This window comes from Pinus tabuliformis, chromosome 3_2 (assembly GCF_031772625.1).
Source record: "Pinus tabuliformis cultivar Carrire ecotype Pingquan chromosome 3_2, CPIR1, whole genome shotgun sequence".
NCBI lineage: Eukaryota > Viridiplantae > Streptophyta > Pinopsida > Pinales > Pinaceae > Pinus > Pinus tabuliformis.
In genome coordinates, this window is record NC_142302.1 from 1,031,149,770 (window position 1) to 1,031,176,023 (window position 26,254).

Below are 26,254 nucleotides of genomic sequence, written 5' to 3' on the forward strand. Positions count from 1 at the left end.
AAGTTTCTGGTATATCTAGCTTGTGAACTATTAGATATACTCTTGGTTTTATATTGACAACCACAAAATTCACCAAATTAGTATAATAAATTAGTAATTTACTATGACTTAAATAATAATAATAATAATAATAAATAATACAATCTAATAACAAATTTGTTAACTTAAAAATATCTCGAAACTTACTTTCTTCACTATTTTTTTCCCTATAATGAGGGATTGAATTTCTATCGAGGAATAAGACTAGTGAACAAAATTTCAATAATATCCAGATTTTCCGGTCTCCACTGGGTTCATCTTTTGAATTTCTATCGAGGAATAAGAGTACTAAACAAAATTTCAATAATATCCAGATTTTCCGGTCTCCACCCAGTTCAATGTTGCCTCTTTTCTCGGGTCAAGTCTAGAGGTGGTTGTTTCCTCTTCTTTTTACCAATTTTCGGCCACTTTCTGTACGTGGTTGCCCTCACTGAGCCAAGTCAATACACTGTCATTCTCACTTTTCCTAAATTTGTTCATTCCGTCACACTTTTATTTATATTCTTCTTTTTTAATACATGAATGGCACAAAATTCAATTAACTTTTGGAAAAAAATTCCTAAATGTCCTTACGCAGTAACCACACTAAATCAAGTCATTACACCCCAAATTTGGGGTTCCCTAAATTTTCTCATTCCATTACAATTTTCAAATTTAAATAAATTTTATATTCTTCATTTTTGTTTCCAAGGGCCCATTTGTCTTTCTCTATTTTGTTTTTTTCTTACACTCCCTTCCCTATACATGTACAGTGTTGCATGCAATCAAAACCTAAAGAAAGCTTTCATAATCAATTAATAAAGTAAAGTGTTGTAAAAATTGTATTTTGGTGAAGCAATTTTTATGAGGTATTCACATACAAAACTTTTTTTTATCGCTTAATTATATCTTTCCCAAAAAATTCATATATACACTTAAATTTTTTAATAAATTAATTATATAATGCCAAATATATTTATTACAAACAATATACAATACAAATAACCTTTATTTATTACAAACAAAAATGCATACCAAAACTTTATTTATTACGAACAAAAATGCATACCAAAACTTTGAAAGGTACCAAACCCCAATTTTTTAATAAATTAACTATATAATGCCAAATATATTTATTACAAACAATATACCATACAAATAACCTTTATTTATTAAAAACAAAAATGCATACCAAAACTTTGAAAGATACCAAACCCCAAAATTTGAAAACATTTGAAAAATATCAAACCCCAAAATTTGACAACATTTGATGTAGTAACAAAGGAAATAGTACAATCGAAATCGAATGGTAGATTTATTAAAAATATCTCCTCATTTTACTGCCTTCGCTGTTTCTGCCGTTGCCGTAAGAATGGAGATTGGAAACAAAGAAAATAGTGCAATCGAAATCGAATGCCAGGTTGTACTGTCAGTCACTGTTTTTTCCGTAAGAGTGGGGATCGAATTTCTACTCGGTTCATTTTTTTGTTTTAAATGTAACCAAATTTCGGTGAAATTCCCAAAGATTGTCTCGGGTCAAGCCGTGAGGTCCTCAAAGATTCCGTTCCGAAAGATTTTCTTGTTCAACATTTCCTCTTTTCTCGGGTCAAGTCGTGAGGTCCCTCCTCCTCCTTCCTTTTTCCAAATCCCTAAAATTGTCACAGAATTCCAATTAACTTTTGGAAAGATTTACGGCCACTTTCTTTACGCGGTTGCTCCCAGTCAAGACACCGCCATTCTCACTTTTCCTAAATTTCAATTAACTTCGGGAAAGATTTTCCCTGATGTCCTCCGGCAGTGGCCCGCAATTTTTGCTATCTCTAAATTTCTGATTCCATTACAATTTTCTAATTTAACTGATTTTTATATTCTTCATTTTTATTCATGACCGAACTTTATTTCCTCGTCCTTCATGAATGACACAAAATTCCACTTAATTTTTGGAAAGATTTTCCGCGATGTTGCTGGTTCACACTGAATCAACAAGTCAATACACAGTAATTTTTGCTTTCCGTGTTCCAATTTAAATGATTTTATTTTCTTCATTGTTGTTCATACGCGGAGCTCTATATGACAAGTGCTGCTCTATCCACTATCTTTTGTTTCCCACGGCCCATTTGCCCTACTCTCTATTTTATTTTCTTCATTGTTGTTCATAGTGGCTCTATCTTTTGTTTCGCAGGGCCCATTTCTCTCTCTTTTCCCACGTCAAGCGTCAAAGTCAAAAAGTTTGCCTCTTCTCTAAATTTCCTCATTGCATTACAGTTTTCCAACTCAAATCACTTCCTTCTTGTTCACACACGGATCTTTATATGACGACTTCTCCTGTGATTATAAATACACAACAAATCTGAAGGAAGTTGGAGTGGTAGAGTGAGAAATTATTTGAAGGAAGTTGGAGTAGTAGAGTCAGAAATCATTTAAAGGAAGTTGGAGTGTAGAGTGGGAAATGGATCTTCTTCTGCTCCTCGTCATCATGTTTCTGTGCTCTGCGATGATGGGTATAGCAATGCCTACGGATGGATTCACTTCTGTTGAAAGCGTTCCTTTTAATGGACGGAATCGCCATAAAAGGGATGTGGAGGCGCTTCTGAGCTTCAAAGAGGGTATTATATCCGATCCATATGGATCGCTCACCAACTGGACGGCCAATAACTCACATAACGTCTGCCTGTGGAACGGAATTTCGTGCAGGCCAAACACGAAACGAGTGGTTGCAATTTTACTCCCTGACTGCTGGTTGAATGGTACGCTCTCCCCATCAATTGGGAGCCTCTCTCTTTTGCGGCATTTAGATCTTTCTTGGAATTCTTTGAGTGGGAGAATTCCAGCAGAGTTTGGGCAGCTGAAAGCGCTAGGAATACTTGACCTCTCTTCTAGTCATGGGCTCCTCCACGGCTATATTCCAAAGGAATTGTTTAATTGTACACGTCTTCAACGGATCGACCTTTCCTATAATAGTTTTACAGGGAGTATACCAACTTCTATCGGCAACTGCGCTTTGCTGCAAACGTTGAATCTTGCAGACAACCAGTTGAGGGGTTCTATCCCAGCAGAATTCGGTCGTCTGGTCCACTTGGAATCTCTCTAGTTGTCCCAGAATGCTCTGAGTGGAAGCATCCCAACTTCTCTCGCCAACTGCACTTCACTTATAGAATTGGAGATTAGCGACAACAATTTGAGTGGTCCAATACCATCAGAATTCGGTCGCCTGGTCAGGTTGGAAACACTCTTCTTCGATGACAATAGTATAAGTGGAAGCATTCCAGCTTCGATTAGCAACTGCACTTCACTTCAATATTTGGATATTAGCGAGAACAGTTTGAGTGGTCCAATACCATCAGAATTCAGTCGCCTGGTCAGCTTGGAATCACTCTACTTCAACTACAATAGTATAACTGGAAGCATCCCAACTTTTCTGGTCAACTGCACTTCGCTCTCTGCCTTGGGGGGTGGCGGAAACAAATTGAGTGGTTCAATCCCTTCCGTTTTGGGTTTGATGAAAAACATATCATTTATTGATTTATCCAACAATTCTCTCAGTGGCCATATCCCTCCCACTCTATTCAATTGTACTCACCTATCTGAGTTGTACCTATCCGCTAACAACCTTAGAGGTAGCATTCCCCACCAGTTAACAACCTTAGAGGAATTGACAGCTCTCGACTTATCAAACAACCAGTTGATTGGATCTCTCCCGCGTAACATAGTTCAATTAAGCAATCTTCAATCTCTTGATTTATCAAATAATAATTTTACTGGATCTCTCCCACGCAACATAGGTCAATTAAGCAATCTTTACTTGCTTGATCTATCAAATAACAAATTGACTGGATCTCTCCCGCTTAGTATAAGTCACCCGGACTTACAAATTCTATATCTATATAATAATAATATTTCTGGCACTATACCCAATAATATTAGTTTCGGTGACCTTAGAAATTTAGATTTATCAAAAAACAATTTAGAAGGATCAATACCTGAACTTATTCGTAGTTACTGCTCTTTAAATTTTTTCTCTATTCACACTAATAAAATTTCTGGGACTTTGCCAATGTTTTTGGCTAATTGCACTCAAATTGAGTATTTAGATATAAGGAAAAACAATTTAACAGGGCAACTTCCTCACTTTTTGGAATCTTTTTCATTATTGAAAATTTTAAACTTTGGCTATAATAATTTTCATGGTGGCATCCCTGAATGGGTAACAAATTTCACCTATTTGTATGTATTGGATTTATCCAACAATAAATTCAGTGGAAAAATGCCATTACATTTTGAAGGACTTCAAGGATTTGTAAATTCTTCAAATTATCTTTCCTTTGAAGAAGAAATCACAGTTCACATGAAAGGATGTGAGTATACTCTGCCATACCTCTCACCTACAAACACAATACTTGATTTGTCCAACAATAATCTTGTAGGACAAATACCTGCAAGCATAGGAACTTTGAGAGACATGCGATTGCTAAATTTATCTGGCAACCAGTTGGAAGGGCTAATACCTGCATCTCTTAGCAACATATCTACTTTGGAGCAGTTAGACTTGAGCAAGAACAATTTGAGTGGACATATTCCTGAAGAGCTCTCTAAGCTATACAGTCTCGCTGTTCTGGATGTTTCATCTAATAGCCTTTGTGGGCCAATCCCCAAAGGAACACAATTTTCCACATTCAGTGCAACATCATTTCAAAGGAATAAGTGCTTATATGGGTGTCCTTTAGATTCATGCAGTGAAAAGGAAAACCCAGTGGGAGAAGGTGACAATAATAGTAGCAGTGCCCATATGAAAATGGGATGGCTTGAGCATCTAGATGAAAAGATGTCATTAATGGCATTGGGGATCGGTTTTGGGATTGGAATTTGGGGAGTAGTTGGTGTATTTATCTTTTGCAACAGAGCTAGACACTGGGTGTTGGGTCTACCACCTAACAAACCACAACTCTTCTATGGAATGTATCGATTCCCTACATAAAGAACCAAGTAATGGATGTTGGCTCTAGTATGTGGTGAATTAAATTGTCATGTAATCTCCCAATGATATTTTTGGCATACTATCTTATCACATATATAATTTTTAGTGTGATCAATGTCTTATTGCATTTCCATATTAATCTCAATTTTGTTTATAACTCTTAATCATTTTTTATCATGTTCAATTAATTTCCAATCAAATAACATAAATATTACATTCTCTCATGATTCTTCACATCTCATTTTACAAACAGACCACACCTAGCTTTTTTATGTTTATATCTTTTTCACGGTGTTTTATGCTTATATCTTTTTCACGGTGTTTTAGTATGCCATATGCAAAAACCAGTTTTTTTGAACATGACAAGTTATTGATAAAAATAATAAACTTTGTTCCCAAAACCAGTTTTTTTGAAGATGGCAAGTTATTGATAAAAATGATAAACTTTCTTCCCAACACTAGAATATGAAATCTTGCAATAATATAAATATATCTAAGAAGCTTAAACGCGGTGGAATCTTCATTGTAATGACCCAGTTTGAAATCGGAAAGGAATGTGATTGCTTGACCATGGTTATGTAACCATACGTCTTGAATAATACGTTTGCAACGGGCCTACCTGGAAAGAGATATCCTATGATATACTCATTTAATATCTTCACCCCCGGCGTCTGACGCAAGAATGTAAATAAATTCATCAACTGAATTATAAAGACTGATTGTATTTACAAAACCGATTAAAGAGAAGCTAAGTGCTGTACAGATCATAGAGTAATCGCTGTATTGATTGGTTAACATTTCTATTTTGGTATCATCATTTAATTGGGGATCTACCTCTGTTCAAATTCATCATTTAATTGCGGAGGTCCCATCTTTATTCAAATTAATCATTTTAATGTTGGGATTGCATTTTTATTTTTATAATTAAAGTTTCTTTTCGATAAAAATATATAAAGTCAATAGTTTAGAAACGTTTTATTTATTTATTTTTACCACACAGACAATTTTAACAAAAACTTTGCGTGGTTTGTTTATTAAATTTTTGAATTTGATTCTAGAACATTTAAAATAATCTATTTCAATAAGTGAGAACTTCTTTGTGGTCAGTGTATTCAAGAATGGTGACCTTTCAGTTTTATATATTTATTTATTTATTTTTATCACACAGAGAATTTTAACAAAAACTTTGTGTGATTTGTTTATTAAACTTTTGAATTTGATTTAAGAAAATTTAAAATATTCTATTTCAATAAGTGAGAACTTCTTTGTGGCCAATATATTCAAGAATGGCGACCTTTCTTTATCATCATTTTTATTATGTTTTTTTGGAGACATTACGTAAAATTGGAAGGATAGAGAGAAGCTTAGCATGGCCGATTAACATGGCATTTGCTCAATTATTTCGCACACAAATTGAAAAAAATGGTCTTTTTCTGAGTATTTTTCACACAAATTGAAAAAGTCCAACTTTTTAACTTGTCAATTTTATCATATCAAATTCTAAAATATTTTCAAAATCTTTAATTAAATTAAAGTTCATCCTTTATCATCTTTATTAAAAAATGTTCACTATTCAATTTTATACCCATGAAACAAGTTCGATTAAAAAGTAAATTAATTTAACGTTCATGGGAATTTAACATATATCTTTGTTAAAAAATCCCTCCGTATATATGTTCATTACAGGTTTGCTCAGTTTATGTCCATTACAAATTTGGACATTCAATGAGTATGTAGTAAATTCAATACTCTTATGTTAGGTGAATTTAATTCTCTTAATAATAATAATAGATATACAAAATCTGTATGGATATAAAGATAATATAATGATTGATTTTTAAAATTATTTAATGGTATTTATTATAAAGGTAATTTTTTTTAAATTGAATTATTCAGATTATAAATAAGCTATGTTGTATTAGATTATAAATGAGCTATGCTATATTATGAAAACTAAAACATTTATGTTGTGCTATAAAATATTATGTGAATTATGAAATTTAAGTTAAAATTTTATAAATTAAATTAAAAATCCAAAAAAATCTATAAATTTGATTTTAAAATTTCAAAAAAAAATTGTAAAAAGTTTTTTGTTACTGGTTAATGGTAATCCCTCTAAGCAGCAGATTGCACGCCACAAAGAAAAATATACCCCTATGAATCTAAACTTTCATGTAAATCTTCAAACCGATATAATACGTCTCACTGTGGAATGGAATTTCATGACGTCTCACTGTGGAACGGAATTTCATGCACGCCAAACACGAATCAAGTGGTTGCAGTTTTACTCCCTAATTGAGTTGAGGTTCCCTGTTTATTGGGAACCTCTCTCTTTTGCAGCAATTAGATCTTTCCGGTAATGCTTTGAGTGGGAGAACAATTTAGAAGGATCAATACCTGAACATAATGGCAGTTGTATCTCTCTAATTTATTTATTTATTTTTATTTTTATTTTTTTTTCCTGCTCACACTAATAAAATTTCTGTGACTTTTGTCAATGTTTTTGGCTAATTGTACTAGAATTGAGTATTTAGATTTAAGGAAAAACAATTTGACAGGGAAACTTCCTCACTATTTGAAATCTTTTTCATTTTTTTCAATTTTAAATTTGGCTATAATAATTTTCATGGTGGCATCTGTGAATGGGTAACAAATTTCACCTATTTGTATATATTAGATTTATCCAATAATAAATTTAGTGGAAGAATGCCATTACATTTTGAAAGACTTCAAAGATTTGTAAATTCTTCAAACTATCTTCCCCTTGAAGAAGAAATCACAGTTCACATGAAAGGATGTGCATATAATCTCCCATACCTCTCATCTACAAACACAATACTTGATTTGTCCAACAATAATCTTATAGGACAAATACCTGCAAGCATAGGAACTTTGAGAGACATGTGATTGCTAAATTTATTTGGCAACTAGTTGGAAGGGCTAATACCTGCATCTCTTAGTAACATATCTACTTTGGAGCAGTTAGACTTGAGCAAGAATAATTTGAGTGGACAGATTCCTAAAGAGCTCTCTAAACTATACAATTTGGTTGTTTTGGATGTTTCATCTAATAGCCTTTGTGGGCCAATCCCCCGAGGAACAATAATAGTAGCAGTGCCCATATGAAAATGGGATGGCTTGAGCATCTAGATGAAAAGATGTCATTAATGGCATTGGGGATCGGATTTGGGATTGGAATTTGGGGAGTAGTTGGTGTATTTATCTTTTGCAACAAAGCTAGAGATTAGGTGTTGGGTCTACAACCCAACAAATCAAAACTCTTCTATGGAATGTATTGATTCCCTACATAAAGAACCAAGTAATGGGTGTTGGCTCTACTATGTGGTGAATTAAATTGTCATGTAATATCCCGATGATATTTTTGGTATACTATCTTCTCACATATAGAATTTTTAGTGTGATCAATGTCTTATTGCATTTCCATATTAATCTCAATTTTGTTTATAACTCTTAATCATTTTCTATCTTGTTCAATTAATTTCCAATCAAATAACATAAATATTACATTATATATAAATGATATAACTTGCGAAAAAAAATTACAATGATAAATATATTCACAACTTCATTACCATTTTTATTAATATATATTTATTTTGATATAAAAAATTGCTATATATTTCATATTTAATACTAATAATAATAATGAAAACTAAAAATATGACTCTTTCACGGACATTAATATATATTAATGGTGTAGTCTAACTTATAGACTAAAAAGTTTTATCAATGCAATTTCAAGCTAAAATGTGATTTTTTGTTGTTCAAAATACATTTTTGAATACATAGATTCAACACCCCCAAACACTTAAATTCTACAGATTAAACAACTTAAGCACTTTAATTATACAGATTAAACAAATTAAACTCACGTTTTTTTTAAATCAATGTTAGATTTTGCTTAAAATTAACCATAAAAATGTCATAGTACTATGCTTATTTTAATTAGTAAAATTAATATTTACAATTTTTTTAAATTAACATAAGATCAATCCCATCTTTTATTATTAAAATCATTACATTACATCTAGTATAAATAAAATTAAATAAAAATATTAAAAAAAAACATAATATTTTAAATACAATAATTAAAAAATACCATAATATTTTACATAACACATTTTATATTATTTATTTAATGTATATTAAATAATCATAAATACAAATAATATATTAAAGACCATAAGAGGTATCCCACTCACCTCGCTCACAACATAAACATGTAAATGTAATACTTATATTTGTTTACCCAAATTTCTGATTCATTTTAGATTTTATTCAGTTCTGGTTTATATAACATGTGAAAGATTACAGAGGAAGGTGATATTTTACTTGTCAACATAATATTTTAAATACAATAATTAAAAAATACCATAATATTTTACATAACACATTTTATATTATTTATTTAATGTATATTAAATAATCATAAATACAAATAATATATTAAAGACCATAAGAGGTATCCCACTCACCTCGCTCACAACATAAACATGTAAATGTAATACTTATATTTGTTTACCCAAATTTCTGATTCATTTTATATTTTATTCAGTTCTGGTTTATATAACATGTGAAAGATTACAGAGGAAGGTGATATTTTACTTGTCACCGGCAAATTTGGAAGGGAAGTTTTGATATAAATTTTAATAATATTTTTTTAAGGGTTTTTAATGTTTTTTTATTTATTTAAAAATGATTAAAATATTTAATAAATAAATAAAGTGATGTTATTAAAAATTTTATTGGCAACAATGTTGTTTGGTTGGTATTGATGTCAATTTTTATATGTGTTTTGGCATGGTTTATTGGTGTATCATGATCATAAGTGTGTTGTTATTATTGTAGATGGCTAAAACTATATATTCTAGTATGATGATGATGTTTTATTGAGGATATGTTACAGATCTAGGTGAAGATTCTTGAGAAAATAAAACCACGGGCAATTGCAAGGGCTTTTCCCATGGTATTTGGTGTGAGGGCTTATTTGATGTGGTCGTCAAGAGAAGTGGTGTGTAATTAATGATTTATAGTGTATCTCGATTAGGGAGAAATTAACATAAATATGATATGCCGTTGTTAGAGTTTAGTTGAGCTATAGTGCATAATGAAGTTGTTTGTATATTTGTAGCAGTGAGTGACAATTAGAGAGGTTGAGATTGTGTTGCAAAGGGAGTTGACTTATTTATGTTTCAAAGTTCATTTGTTTTCTTTGGGTTCCAACCTTAAAATGAATGAAAACGTGGCCTTGAGAATTTGAGGAGGATGGGAACTCCGACAAGTGGTGGCATGCCAAGATAGGAGTAGTGACTCCTTGCTGGTAGTGGCAAGCAACCAGTGGATAGGGAGTTGGGGCTTCATAGTTGGTGGTGGCCAACAAACTGTTGTAGAGGAGTAGTGGCTCTTAGCTAGTTGGGGCTAGCATTTGTAAAACAAATTGATTGATAATAAAAGAAAGAGAAGTAACACAACAATAACAAGGTGGTTTTCTCCCCCTTGAGGGTTTCCACCATATATCTTTGTGTCCTATGTGTATGCTTGATATGATGTCTATGTTGATTATTTAGTGTGGTTTACATGATAAAAACTATTGATGATATTTTGTGTAATGTTTGACTAATTATTTGACAAAAATATTTTAAATTATTATATTTTTTATCACTATCGATTCACCCCCCCCCAACCACCCTTTCCCTCCACCCCACTCTCAGTAGTGATTTGATTCTAACAATCAATATCAAAGAAGGTGCCTTCTATTGCAGCTTAATCGCTGGAAGGTGGATATGGTAAAATCATGCGTTATCAAAGTTCCCTTTTGCTTAGTCCTGCAAATTTTCAAGAATGGAGAGAGAAGGTGAAATCCCAATTATCTGCACTTGGATATAAAGTATGGAATGCAACGATGAATGGTTATGATGAAGAACCCCCTACAAACAAGTCCAACAATGGAATGCCCAAGCTAAGTTTACAATTTATGACAATCTTCATAATCCGGATCTTGAGAAAGTCGTGGATCTCAAGTCTGCAAAGGAGAATTTGGAAAGGTTACAGGCCCTGCATGAAGGAGAAACCAATACTAATGGCGGAGAAAAGGAAGAAGAAGAAAAAGGCCCCTTAAAAGGAAAGTGATCAGCCAAATGACATTTTCTCTCCTAGCATCAAATTGGTATATTTTCAAGAAGAGAGAGAGGATAGATATCAATCTCAACTTAACTCCGCATTAGCTGAAATAGAAAAGCTCTCTACAAAAATAGAGATCTAAAAAAGCTTCTTCAAATACTTGAAGAAAGAGTGTAAGATTTTAGAGAAGAAACTATTAGTTTGAAAACTCGAATAGAACAAGGAAGGAGGATTGAAGAAGGAATGAGAAAGTATTTTAAAGAAAAGGAAAATGATTGTGAAAGATTAGAAGTTGAGGTTGTTTCTATGAGAATCAATTTAGAGAAGAAGAAAAATCAGGTGGAAGGAGAATCTAGATCTAATGCGACATCCAAAAGGACTTTCAACTAAAATGATTCTAGCAAGAAAGGGGGCCAACAATTACATCAATAGCCAAGAAGAGAGTTAAGAAAATAATTATCAATTAGAAGATCTTTAACTTCATCATCGGAGGATATAAAGTGCCTCACTTGCCATAGTTTTTGACATATAGTAGTTGATCATAAACAAAGAATAATCAATTTATATAAGTCGAACAGGCAGTTGAAGTTGGAGCAGAAAAGGAAGCCTTCTCAACCTAGCAATTAAGGAAGATCATCATCAACCATCAAGTATATAAATTCCTTTTATGGTCACTTATTACCTATGAAATGTTTTTAGGCACAAGGCTGTTGCATGTAAGACTAATGCAAAGAAGAAAAAGAATAAAATGTAGATCAACAAAAGATCTGAGCCTTTTCCACCATTCCTTGGTCACATTAAATGTTTTACATGAGACAATCTTGGCCATCTAACCAAAGATTGCAAGATGCCTAATTTCATTGTGTGATCCAGTAAAAAAGAGAAGCTTAATCAAAGAAGATTAAAAAGAAAGTCTATAAGCGTAGTCCTTAGAATAAAAAGCAACATATTAGGGTTTGAGAGAGGAAGGAGAACCAAGAGACCTTAATGAATATTTGAAACCAATTAGGTCTTAGGGGGAGCATGTAAAATAAAGTGCATGAGTTCAAGAGTCTCCTCAAAGAAAAGGAAGTTTTTCTTATCATTTTATTGTCTCGATGTAAAAATTTTGTCTTAGTTTTAATATGTCATTTTATCATGTCCTCAAAAGGTGCTCTGATGGCTCTATTGTTGATGCAATCATTATTTTTTATGTGGTTCAAATTGATACTTGAAGTGAAGCCCCAATCTCTATTTGAATACTCCTTTATGACCCTATGAGCAAGTGTGCAAAGCCATGATCTAATTTAAAAGTGTTTCAATTAATGGATATGGTCCAAATCCTCCAACTAGGTGTAATGAAACTAGATTAATAAGTTGTTGATTTAGTATGTGCATTTTGAGCACTTGTGGGATAAAAGATAGGTATATTGCCATGCTAGTATGTTGTACCTGCAATGCAATCAGTGTAAGGAATGGTTAGATATTTGAAGACAAAGAGAACATAGAATGTATATGCATTGAACAAGTGCATGGATTGGTTTTGAATGTTATTTTTGAGAAATTGGCTTAAAATTTTACTATGAAAAGGTTTGGAGGGAGTGGGCATTCAGGTTGGATGCTTGAATGCGTTGAATTAGTTCAAATGTGTACATAGTTTGTCTTATTCATATCAAACGAACATTTTCTCAGTGCATAAAGAATTCGCCTGTGGGTTGATTTCTATTGAGGAACAATATAGTCATACAAAAAAGAGGAAGATGTGATGGGAATTTAACTTGACATTTGTGATGTATTTCATTGCTTATCTGAACTAGAGTGATCAAAGGAAATTGGCAAGGATTCATGTTTGATATATTATTTTCATGTTGTGAAAATCATCCAATGAATAAATCGGATCTTCAAGGGCATGACGGAAAATAATAAAAGTTTGATTTGGTATTTGCGGCACTTAATCTTTTTCAAAATGGTGATTAGTTCTTGTTATCTTGACTAGATATGGTTTCAAGTTGGTGCAACAATGTAGTGGAGTGCATTAACTATCTAATCTAATCAGAATGTGAACATGTTAATCATCTAGTTGTTATGCCATGAATATTTGGTTTAATCTAGGTGTTATGGTTGAGTTGTCACCAAAAGAGAGTGGATTGCCTTAATATCGATCTATTCATGAGAGTGTTGGTTGTTGGATGTGCATGGATCTAGTTAATGAGTGAAACACTTTCAATGTTTTATTTAGTCCCTCATATAGTGGATCGATTTGGTTATGTTGATTTAATCACGCATTGACTAGATCTGGTCACCAAATCATTATGGATGGCATGAATGCATTAACTATTTGGTAATGGTGGATCTGGTGTGTTAATTAGCCATTGATGGGGTCTAAATTGATCCTTTGGGAAAATCAATTTTAAATAATGGTGTTATGTATCGATTAGAGGTTTGGAAATTAAAACCATTACCTATAGAATGAACATGGACAAAGAATGTGTTTTTTGATGTTGTAGAATGAGTGACTAAAGATGGTGTGATGGTAGTGAGATCATTGCTAGAGGTTATACACATGTAAAGTGTGTTTGGAGATCCAGACTTAAACAGGAACGCAAAAAATTACAGAGATAACCATAGACACCGATATGCAGCGGAAATAATACTTCATTTCATTAATGTAAAATACTAAAATATGCCTACAAACAGTAATGGAAATAAACTAGCTAGGGCGATGGTAGCTTATCTCTGAGAAGAGATGTGGTGGCTACATGCCTATGAACTATGTTACAATGAGGCTCGAAGGCCTATTTATTGTTGAGAAACAATGGAAAACCCTTAACATTCCAAAACCTAACCCTAGAAGATGAAACGCCAAACTGTGGGCCCCGTTTGGGTAAATTGGTACATCAACTTCCTAGGGTTGTAACTTTGGCATACGATCTCCGTTTGATGCATACAATAGCTCGTTAGAAAGATCTATCTGAGCACTACCACTTTGGGAAGGGTAACATTAGTACATGGACCCATGTTGCCCCCAGATTTCCCAAAAAACGTCGTTTAGGGCCTCAAAACGGCTCTGGAAGTTCAGGACCCGAAAAACTGCTAAAAATAGTAAGTTGTGCTACAATTAAGGAAACTAAAAATGTTGAGAGAAACAATGGTGGGGGTTCAGGTGGACTTGGCAGGTGGCCACCAAGATCCACCTGGATCATTCCTCCCCCCTTAGGAAGTAATGGTCCCCATTGCGTTGAGTTCCTCCATGAGATGAGGAAACTTTTGCTGAACTTGGTCCCTGGTGAGCCACTTGCCCTGGTGAAGGAGTTGGCCTGCTTTGACAACTTGATACAATTGGATATTCTGTTGGAAAGTGTTCTTGATCTGTGTGTCCATGATCTGATCAATTTCAGTTTGTTCCATGCAATCTGGATTTAGTTCTGTGGGTGTGAGCTGTTCTGCAATGTCGGATGTGTCTAGCAATGGTGGAAAGTATGGCCGAAGGCGGTCCACATTGAACACTGTGTGCAGGCCAAGGAACAGGGGAATGTTGAGCTCAAATGCATTGTCTCCCATAGCCTTAGTAATGGTGTAAGGACCATATCAGAGTGGTCTCAGTTTCCGATAGGCTCTAGTAAGGCGTTCTTTTTGCAAATGCAACCAAACTTTGTCGCCCACCTGAAACTTGTGTGGCACCCGATGTTGATCATGTTGCTGCTTGTACTTGGCATTTGATTTCTCCAGAATGTCATGGACCTGCTGGAAAATATGTTGGATGTGCTCAATGAAGCTGGTGCCTTGTTTGTTTCAGACTGGACATGAGCTGAATCTATGTGAGTAGCTGTAAGTGGCATGGCCACATCAATGGGGCATAGTGGCTGGAATCCCAAGCCCACCTGAAAAGGGCTGTGGCCAGTTGAGCTGTGAAGAGCTCGGTTGTAGCTGTGCTGAACATAGGGTAGGCTCTCATCCCATGTGAGTGGATGCTTTGAGTTGTACATGCGCAGAATGTGCACAATCATCCTATTGACAACCTCTGTTTGGCCATCAGTTTGAGGATGGAAGGCTGTGGACTTAGTGAGTTTGGTGTCCAGCATTGACCAGAGACTGGACCAAAATGTACTGAGGAACCGATTGTCTTGATCTGAGATGATAGACTATGGGATCCCAAAGTGCACCCACACTCGTTCAAAGAAGAGTTTAGCAGTGGATTCTGCTATGATATTCTTCTTGCAGGCCGCCATAATGGCCATCTTTGAGAACCTGTCGATGACCACAAAAACACAGTCATTTCCATGCTTAGTGGAAGGAAGGCCTGACATGTAATCCATGGAGATGGATTCCCAAGGTTGACTAGGGGTAGGTAGCAGGGCATAGAGGCCTGGCTTCTTGATGGTCGGTTTGGCAATGGCACAGGCAGTGCATGATCTGATGTACTTCCCAACATCCTGTCAAAGATTCGGCCAATAGAAATACTTTTGCAGTATTGCCACCATTTTCTTGACCCCGAAATGCCCAACAGCCTGACTGTAGTGTGCTTCCAAAATCATCTTGGCATGCTTGCTTGAAGGAACACAAAGGTGACCCAGGTGGCATAATAGGGCATCTTGGAGGTGAAAATCTGGAACATGTCGACCCTCCAAGAGTGTTTCGTATGTGTGGCCGAATCCTGGGTCGCTTTTGTAGAGAAGTGGCCAATCATAAGTCTCGTGGCCACAAGAGTTGAGCATGGTGGTTAACGCCATGATCGGTGGTCGACTGGGCAATCTACAACATTATTGGTGCTGCCCTTCTTATACTTGATATTCAAATGGAACTGTTGCAGGTATGTTGACCACTTCTGATGGCGATCATTCTGCAATTTCCCTTGGGTCTGTATGAACTGCAGGGGTCGGTGGTCCGTGTGGATGACCGTTTCCTTCCCCAAAATGTAATGCTTCCATTGTCGACAGGTCTGCACAATGGAATACATCTCTTTATCATAAGTGGGATACTTCCAGACTGTGTCTGAAAGTGTTTCACTGTGATATGCCACTGGATGCCCGTATTAAGTAAGGACTACCCCAATAGCATAGTCAGAGGCATCTATCTTGACCTCAAATGGTTGTTGTAAATCTGGTAACGCGAGCACTGGTGCCGTGCAGAGGTGATCTTTCAACTCTATGAATGCCTTCTGTTGAGATTCAGACCAAAATAATTTTTCTTTCGCTCCTCCCTCGGTGACTTGATTCAAGGGCCAAGTGATATGAGAAAACCCCAACACGAACCTGCGGTAGAAGTTGGAAAGACCTAGAAAGTTGCAAAGCTCTGTCAGAGTGGTTGGAGATGGCCAATCCCGAATGACTTGGATCTTGGCTAGATCCACATGCACCCCCTGTTCATCAATAATGTATCCCAGATACTAAACCTGGGTCATGCCAAAAGTGCATTTCTCCAAATTGGCACATAGCTTGTGTTGCCTCAGTGTTTGGAGAACCTGTCGGATGTGGTGGAGGCGCTCTTCCCAACTTTGGCTGAAGATCAGAATGTCATCCAAGTATACCACTAAAAATGAGTTGGTGAATGCCTACAAGATGTCATCCATTAGCCTCATGAAGGTTGCAGGAGCATTCGTTAATCCGAAAGGCACAACCAACCATTCGAAAAGGCCCTCCTTGGCTTTGAAGGCAGTCTTCCACACATCAGAGGGTTCGATTGGTACCTGGTGATATCCTGACTTTAGATCGATCTTGCTGAAATATTTCGCCCCCTTTAGTTGGTCCAGGAGGTCATCAATCCGTGGGATCAGGTACCTATTACAGACAGTGATCTTGTTCAGCCCTCGATAGCCAATACAGAGTCTCCAAGTCCCATCTTTCTTCTGTACCAACATGATTGGGCTCCCACAAGGCGATGAACTTGGACGGATGTGACCTTTCTGCAGTAGCTCCTGAATCTGCCTCTTGATTTCATCATTCTCCAAAATGGAGCACTAATAAATTTGTCCATTGGGTAGCAGCGCACCTGGGGTCAGATCGATGGAGTGCTTGACCTGATAGTGTAGAGGAACCCCTGCGGGGGAGGTGAAGATGTCCTCGTACTCCTCCACGACCTTATCCATCTGTAGTTGTCGTGCAGAGGGGCCCTGTCTAGAGGCCGTGGCCACCGTCTTCTTCTTTCCTTGAGGGCGTATGATCAGGAAAACAAATTTCCTAGTTTTGGAAATGAGCTTACTGCATTGCTTCGCAGTAACCAAAGAGATGGCGGTAGGCGGTGCTACCTCTGGTATCCTGTACAACTTATTTCCCAATGTAATAATAACAACACGGGGCCTTGATTCGCACAAAACATGTCGCTTCCACAAGTATGGTTGTCCTAATAATACATCACAAACTTCAAGGGGAGTAATGTCACACAATACCTCATCCATGAAGGGCTTGATGTTGTATGGAAGGTGACACTGCTGGCTCATGCGAAGATCCTGTCCTTGGTGAAGCCACCCGATGGTGTACGATTGTGGATGTGTTGTGGTCGGTAAGCCTAACCGCTTCACGACCTTTGCCGAAATGAGGTTCTTTTGGCTCCCGCTATCGACAATGAACTGTAGTGGGGAGCCCTTTACCCACATCTGGGAGTGGAAGAGATGCTCCTCCTCCTCTGGATCTTCGGGTTCATTTTTCTGGATCTTGGCGGTAGCAACAGTGGCGTTGGGATCTGCATCAATGATCTACTTCCCTTTGTCATTCCCCTTGTCGGGTTCTGACTCAGAGTCGGAACATGTATCTGATTCTGAAACGTTAGCTCAGCCACCAGTGACTGCTTGGCCTGACACTCACTTGTGTTGTGAGTGTAGCTCTTATGGAACTCACACCATTTTCTCGTGTCCTTTTTCGGTTTCGCGGCGTTGTTCTTTGCTTGCAGCTTTGGTGGGTTTTCTTGGGATACCCTGCCTTGGCTTTGTCCTTTGTTCTGTGGTTTAGGGGCACCTTTCCCTTGCTTTGGATTTGCAGATCCAAAGTCTTGCTTCTTTTGTTTAAACTTTTGCTCGACCTTGACGGCATAGCAGTATGCCATGCCAAGCAAGGAGATGTTCAGGAATTCTATTTCTTCCTAGATGTACTTGTGCAGGTAGCCACGGTATTTGAGTATCAAATGCTGCTCCATATCCTTGATACCCAACTTTGTGCGAAGGGTATGGAAAAGATTGGTGAACTTCGGCACGTCTTGGTCCCTTCCCTGTCGCAGCGTGGTCCACTTTATGTATTCATCCTCATAGCTTCCGAGAGGGTAGTACTGCTCCTTGATGGCATCTCGGAATGAATTCCAGGTGGGTGTAGCTGAAAATAGTGAGCCAGTAATTTCATCCTTCTGCTCGGAGTAGGTTTCCCACTAGTCCTTGACGTGGGGGGCTGTTTTGAGAAGAGCGAAAACAATCTTTTCCCGACTCGAAAATTCATGAACATAAAAATAACCCTCTAGCAGATTTAACGATTTATCTACGGCATCTACGTCTATCTGACCCTCGAATATGGGGATTTCAAAATTAACTTGTACCTTAAAGGGCGTGGCATTTCCAGAGTAGCTGCTAGAAGCCGATGCGTCGCTTCTGGGTAGCCACTGAAGGATCTATGCAAAGTTGTCCATCATCGCGTTCTGTTGTCACTCGAGGGCTTCTTTGAGCAAGATTTTGATAGGATCTCCTAGCCCCTCGTCTTTCTTCTCATCTGCCATGGGAGGCCATCGAGATTTGTGAGGCTGGTCTTGCAAAGGTTCGACCAATTCAAGCCCTAACTCCTTATATCCCGACCTCGTTGGGGACATGCAAATAAAAATAGAGAAAAAAAGCAAACCACTCTGATACCACTGATTCGTACTTAAACAGGAACGCAACAAATTACATAGATAACCATAAACACAGACATGTAGCGGAAATAATGCTTCATTTCATTAATGTAAAATACTAAAATATGCTTACAAACAGTAATGGAAATAAACTAGTTAGGGCGATGGTAGCTTATCTCTGAGAAGAGATGTGGTGGCTACATGCCTCTAAACTGTGTTACAATGAGGCTTGAAGGCCTATTTATTGTTGAGAAACAATGGAAAACCCTTAACATTCCAAAACCTAACCCTAGAAAATGAAATGCCAAATTGTGGGCCTTGTTTGGGTAAATTGGTACATCAACTTCCCGGTGTCGTAACTTTGGCATACGATCTCCATTTGACGCGTACAATAGCTCGTTAGAAAGATCTATCTGAGCACTACCACTTTGGGAAGGGCAACATCGGTCCATGGACCCATGTTGCCTCTATATTTCCCAAAAAACGTCATTTAGGGCCTCAAAATGGCTCCGGAAGTTCAGGACCCAAAAAACTGCTAAAAATCGTAAGTTGTGCTACAATTAAGGAAACTGAAAATGTTGAGAGAAACAATGGTGGGGGTCCAGGTGGACTTGGCAAGTGGCCACCAAGATCCACTTGGATCATTTGGATAGTGTATGGTAGAGGTTAGAGTGCACATGACAAAGAATTGTGTTGGCCTAGATCAGTCACTCGATACGTCTATGTCGTCGAAGCCAACACTCTTACTATATACACAAGTAGAAAAACCTTCTAATTAATGAGTCTCGGGTTCTGCGCATATCAGCATGGGTTGGTTATTGTGTTAGAGTTGTAATAAATCTTTGAAGTTTTGTTAGGGTAAAGTAGTAAAGCATGTTGTCTACTTGACATAGCTTCCACACGGAAAGTCCCAACATACTCAGGGAAGGTTCGTGTTTGTTTTTTTTTCACGAACATTTTTGTATGGTTTTGCATCATCTCTAGCAATGGCCTCTACGAATATTAAGTCGGTTTCATAGAATGGCATCAAAAGTACATAGGGAAAGTAAAGAAAGAAGTTTTGTATTGAGAGTATGTATGTTGTTGTTGTCATAAGGAGTGTATGTATTGCATGAATGAGAATAGTATGCTTCTGTGTGGTGAGTTTCTTGGTGTGAGAGCTTGATAATATTGTCTTGTTGGGTTGTTGCAAGGTTCATGAGTGTGAGGATATGTGATTATCATGTGCACATGATTTCTTGTATTTGTTATGATTCTAGAGCCATGTATTGTTGAGAGTGAGAGAGGATGAGGTGTTGTTGAGACGTAATGGTTCATAAATCCATGTAATGTTCATATGTTGCTACCAATGTTTAGATGCTGCCAAAGTTTTTGATTTCTTTTGTATGGATCGGATTGGTTTATTGAGTCAAGGTTTATCACTATATTGATGGTGATGGACCCACCAACATGTCAGGGGATCTCCCCGGTAAGAAGTCCCAACTAGTTTTATAGCACAATTTACCACGCTTGGTAGATTTGATGCTCTATGATATGGCCTAGGGCAACCCTTCCCTACCAGATTTGGTCCATTTTCTAAAAGATAAATGTTTAAATCCCATACACGTTATGGCCTATCGAAAGCACATGTATAGCCCGCGGGCCAACTATTTCCCAACTGAAGAAAACAAATTTGGACAAGTATAAATACATCTCCATGGAAAGGCCTAAAGGAGGACAAAGGATTAGATATTGATATTATAGTTGATTACATCCCTAATCAAGTCTGAAGATATCCCTGCGCCTTCTGCATTCCCAAGTCACAGGAAACCCCTATTTCCTTCTTGAGATGTTCATCATCCCTTCATGACATCCTTGTGTATACTTATTGAGGAGGATTGCTGAGGCCTGGGCAGGACAGATCTGGAGGATGGTTTCTCTTAGAGCCAGCGGACGACTCAGGTTGTAGTTCTTCCATATTTTCTTTAGCTTACATTAATAAAGAGGCGTTGTCCTGTTTGTGATGATTATGGTCTTTATGCATTAATTTATGTCATGATTTGCTTATAAAATATCACGTTAATGCTTATATGATATAACCTTGATATCGTGAACATGATTTCAGTTATTTTTGGTGTATATGCTTTGCCTTGAATGAATTGCAGGTCTTAAAGCACAAGGAAGAAGCATAGGGTTTGAACCCTACGGGAACGAGCTCAAACATAGGACCTACGGGTAATACCTTCTGTACCAACCTTAATTGTTTAAGTATTAGGACTACTTTTTTGTGTGTCTCTTTATGTTGTATGCCATCCACTATGTTGGGGTTCTCAACCCAAGACCTTAGGGTGATTCTACCCGAAACAGAATTGGTGACTTTGCTAGGGAAAGCATTCTTGTTTTTCCAAGATTGGGTTGTTTCTTCTTGATCAAGGCCTGTTTGATTGATTTTTTGCTTTTACAGTGTCTGTGACCTATTTTATTCCTGGGCATCAAGTCTAATATTTTGGATCAGGTTTGGATTTTTTGTTTTTCTTTATTGAGCTTTATATACACGCATTTCAGAGGATATAGTAGCGTATACACGCCAATTTCTTCAAAGAAACTCGCGTGTACGCAATTTTCCTTTGTTTCAGTCACGTATACATGTTGCTTTGTATTTTCACAGTCGCATATACCTTATTTTGAATAAAGTTTTCAAAATATTGGATCGAGTTAAGATTGTTGCCTGGCTTCTTTCTATTTTCTGGTCATTAACTATTAGTAAAGCTTTGCCTTCATGCAAGTTTTCAGTTTCTAATCTTCTCCCTGTTGAAAAACCTAGTCAACCTATGGCTTTATTTTTTAGTAAAGTTTCAGTTTGGGGTTTGGGTTCAAGGCTTCTAGTAGAAGTTCTTGGTTGTTCTGACTTTGCAGAACAAGAAATTGTTTGCATTTTTATTTATAACCCAACTTTTGGATTGCTTTGCTTTGCTTTCTTTTTTCTGGTTGACCTATTTTGTTTTTCATGGTTTTTGAGTGCCTCTTTGGCAATCTTGAAAGTATTTCTTGACATTCTTTTGGTTTGCTAAAGTCCTTTATACTACTGTTCAGATCAATCTATGCAAGTCTATAGTCCTTTGTCATTTCAAGTTTTATTATATTAATGATGTGCATAACTTGCGAATTTTGGGACTCTTTATGCTTGGTTTTGGTCTTGGAATTCTAGTAGTCTTTTTGTTCTCAAAAAAATTCTTTGGGTTCTTTAAAAAACAAAAAGACAAAAACATCGTTCTTGCCTTTCTTTTTCTTTTCAATTTTTGTTTTTGGTTTCTTCATTTTGTTTTGAGAAATTGTGAACTTTTTCGATTGGTTTCGAGGGAAGTTTGTCATTGAATTTGTGCCCTCCTTGTAGCCAAGTTGGCCTATTGATCTTGTGAAGGAACACATTTTCTTACATGAGCATCCATAGAATCTTGCACCATCATTATAGTTTGCATTAAATTAGTTTTCACTGCAGGCATTTTAGTCTTTTTGTTAGATTTTGAGTGTGTGGAGCATGTTTTTTGAAAAACAAAAATAAATTTCTTTTACAAGTTTATTCGTAGAACCTTATAGAAATCTATTTTCATTGAAGAAAAATAACTGCATTTGCATATAGCAGAGTTTTTATTGATTTATTTTGCGTCAAAACACCACAAGTTGCACTCTCATTTTACCCGTGACCTAAAGAACAACCCTTTAAAATCATGCACTTAATTAAAAAGAACTAGAAATTTTTTTGATTTGTCTTTAATTACATCAAAAAGTCTAGCTCTTTAGGGCCTTGGAATAGGTGAGTGGAGAGTTAACTCTCCAAGGCCACTGAAACTATTAAACATAGATGTTGAATAATGAGTGAAATCTAGTGTCATTAGAAAGACCGAGAAAGCTCTGTTATTGGGAGTCAAGCATGAGGGAGAGTGAAGACAAGGAAAGAGAGATACCCGCTCTCATACTTTTTGGATCCCACCCCGAGACTGTTCTGCATAGATTTTGATATGAACTGGTGTCTATAGTTGCTATTCCTAGGGACCACATAGGGTGTTGTAGAGGGGAATCCCATGGCAGCTGAGGTAGATGTTGCATCATGCTCATTAGTACTTTTGGAGGGTACCCTTGAGAAGCTTGGGTACTTGCACCGACAAAGTATTTTGTCTGGGGGTTAGTGTAACTATTTCTGTCACCTTTGCTAGTAGGATTGGGTTGTCATTATCGTAAACTATCTTCGGAAGGTCCTTGATTTCACTTTCTTGTATTTTGGTGTCTGGTCCTCATCACCCAAAATGGAGATACTTGGAAGTTGCTTGATTGGCTGTATCTTCTAGGGAATTTGTTAGAGAGAACTCTTTGCTTCTAGTTGGCCATAGATTTATAAATTTTTTTGAGTCTTTAATTAGTTCTCTTAAATAATTAAAAGTGGTTGATCGACCAGTTCATCGGTCTAGGAGGCTTCGTGGGCTTTCACCTACAAGTGTAGAGCCTTCCTCTAGAAGGCATAGGAGAAATTCTTCCGGTCATTTGCAATCAGTGGCATCAGACATAACGAGATTGATCCTCTAGTTCAAGCTATTGTTTCACAGAATAGACCTAGTGTAAGTCGAGATTTGGAGAGGAACACTCTAGTCCTTTCTAGAGTCCTCTTCTAATCGGAAGATGTTATAGAGGTTGAAGAACTCCATGAGTCTCCTGATACTCCTTCTTCTCCTCTCTCTCCCGATTATCCAAACATTTTATCATATGTCGGGGCCTCGAACCACAGGCCTTTGAGCCCTGGTCTATATCAATATTTTCCTTCGATAACTGATGCTGGGAGCATGGTTTCAACTATGAGTGCTACTATTGTACATACTCATTTCTCAGTACAAGAAGGAGGTACAATTTCCAGACCTTTAATCACTCCTAGCACTGTAATATTTGGCTCTACATTCATTCTATCTTCGAGTGGGGGCACCCAAGCTTTTGCCTCCAACACTGGTTCTTTCCACTTTGCAATGCCTTCCAACACAATTCCTTCGTTTCCCTTAGCTTATCCATCCATTGCTTCCATGGCAAGTGGGTCAGCTTCTTTTCAGGGTTTCCCTTTTGGGAGTGGTCATATACCACATTCTAACCCGTCTCTAGGATCAATACCTTTTCCCTCCAGAGTTCAAGGTTATAATTCTTTCCAAGGATGGACTAATTCAGCTATTAATAGCTTGGGAGCTACGAATAAATTCACTTTAGGCCAATAGGGGAACATTCCTTACTCCTCCCTGAGTTCATTTCATAGTTTTTCTCCCTTTGCTAATGCATGGAACCCTTTTTCACTAGATTTGAAATCCATTCCGAGAACCTGATAGGTGCAATGGTTCCAGCTTCATACATTCGTTTAACTTCCTTTTCAATCAAGGGAAGGAGGACATGATTCACCCTCCTAAACTTATGTTTAAAAGGTTTTTGATTCTCTTTCAAAGGTATAGTATGTTGGATGACTGAAGTATCATAGGACTTGAGGTCCTCATAAATCCAGGCAAAGACATCTTGGAACTCCTTAAACAAGTCTATGTATTTCAACTTCTGATCAGCAGGAAATGCTTTTGATAGTTTTACCATTTTGGGATTTTCTGTGGTTCCAATGTTGCAGTCCTCAATTTCAGCATTCAGTGGTTGCATTTTTGGCTTCCTTGAAATATCATTTGAATCGAATAAGTCCTCCAGAGGAGTTAAGCCTATAGGCAAAAAATTGTCTTTTAGTTCAATTACTTCAGCTTCTGCCTCAGCTATTTCATCAAAATCTATTTTCTCAAGCTCTTGTAAATTTTTGTCATCAAAAATAGTTGGGTGCAATATCAGATTTGTTGTTTCAGCTGATATATTTTGTTGAATTTTGTCTATCTGTTGTTGGTCATCCACAGTTTTAGTATCAATGTTCATGCTGGAGAATTCCTCTTTCAAAGTCAGGAAGTTATTTATCTGTGTATCATTTTCAAAGGTCTGCCAATTTTTGACATTATCTGGGACAACAAGCCTATGTTTGATTTCAGCAGTGAAATGGTGGTTGGGTTCAAAAGGAAGCTTGCAAGTGCTGGCAAAAGTTGCCAAGCTATGTGCATGTAAATTATGTTTTCTAGGGATATTGGTGAGTTGAGATTTTGAGAAGGTGTCAAGTATTTCAATGGTTGACCCTTTGTAAGCCCTCAACCTAAGGTCATTTGTAACAAAAATTTCCCTTCATCTGTTGTATGATTAGATCTGAATCCCCTAGAATTGAAACCTTAGTTTCCCCTAGACTCTTGATCAGTTTGAGTCCCAACAAAAGGGCTTCATACTCGGCCATATTTTTTGTGCATCTGAAATTTAACCTATATGCATGACCTTCAGCATGGTCATTTTGCATGTTGTGAATCCAAACCCCTGCCCCTGCTCCTAATTTGTTTACCGAGCCATCAAACTCTAGGTACCATAAGATCTCTTGGTTATGATTATCCTTAAGAGGTTTAGAAGTTGGTTCAATGGGCAGTTTTGGGTCATGTAATTCATGTGATATGTCATCTTCCTTTGTTGTATCAATCATATCAACAGTTTTTTGATCTTGGGCACTAGATTTTTCATTGATGCTCTCTGGTTGTGCTCTTACTAGTAATTTGACATCAGTTTTGGGACACATGTCAGCATTGTATAAGATGAATGAATCCATGTCGGAATGAATAGAATAGATGGGGAAGTTCTGAGGTTTTTCCTAGCTGCTAACCACATATTTCATTAGTGTTTCTCGGTACAATCTCTTTGGTTGTCCAAAGACTGAAATAGCAGCATAGGACATGTCTAGTTGCAAAGATCCTTGGAGTTTAGCACCCCAAGATCGGGATAAAATCATACCATACTTAGGTGGAATATCAGCTACCACCACATCCATCAAAATTGTCTTAGCTGGATATTGGACTAAGGATACACAAAGGTCTTTGATGAGGCCAAGACACATGACCTGGTTGGAATCAAATGAGAACAAATCTTTGTAGGGTCTTGTGATGTCTAGGTCCAGTCTTTCCATAACAGATTTTGGCATTAGGTTATGGGAAGCTCCCGAATCAAACATAGCATTATGGAGCACCTTGTCATGAATGTTTAAGCTCACATAGAATGGAGGAACTCCTCCATCTACGGATTTACCATTTACTTCTGGGCCAAAAATCAGTTCTGGCTGATCATCAAGGACATTAACTGCATCCCTATTCTCTGGTATTTGTAGTGACCTATTGATTTGTTGTCTGTATATCTCATGTTTGGCCAATTCAGAAAGAGGAATAGCTATTTTCAGCTTGCCAATTTCTGTTTCTAAATTAAAAGGTTTTTCTA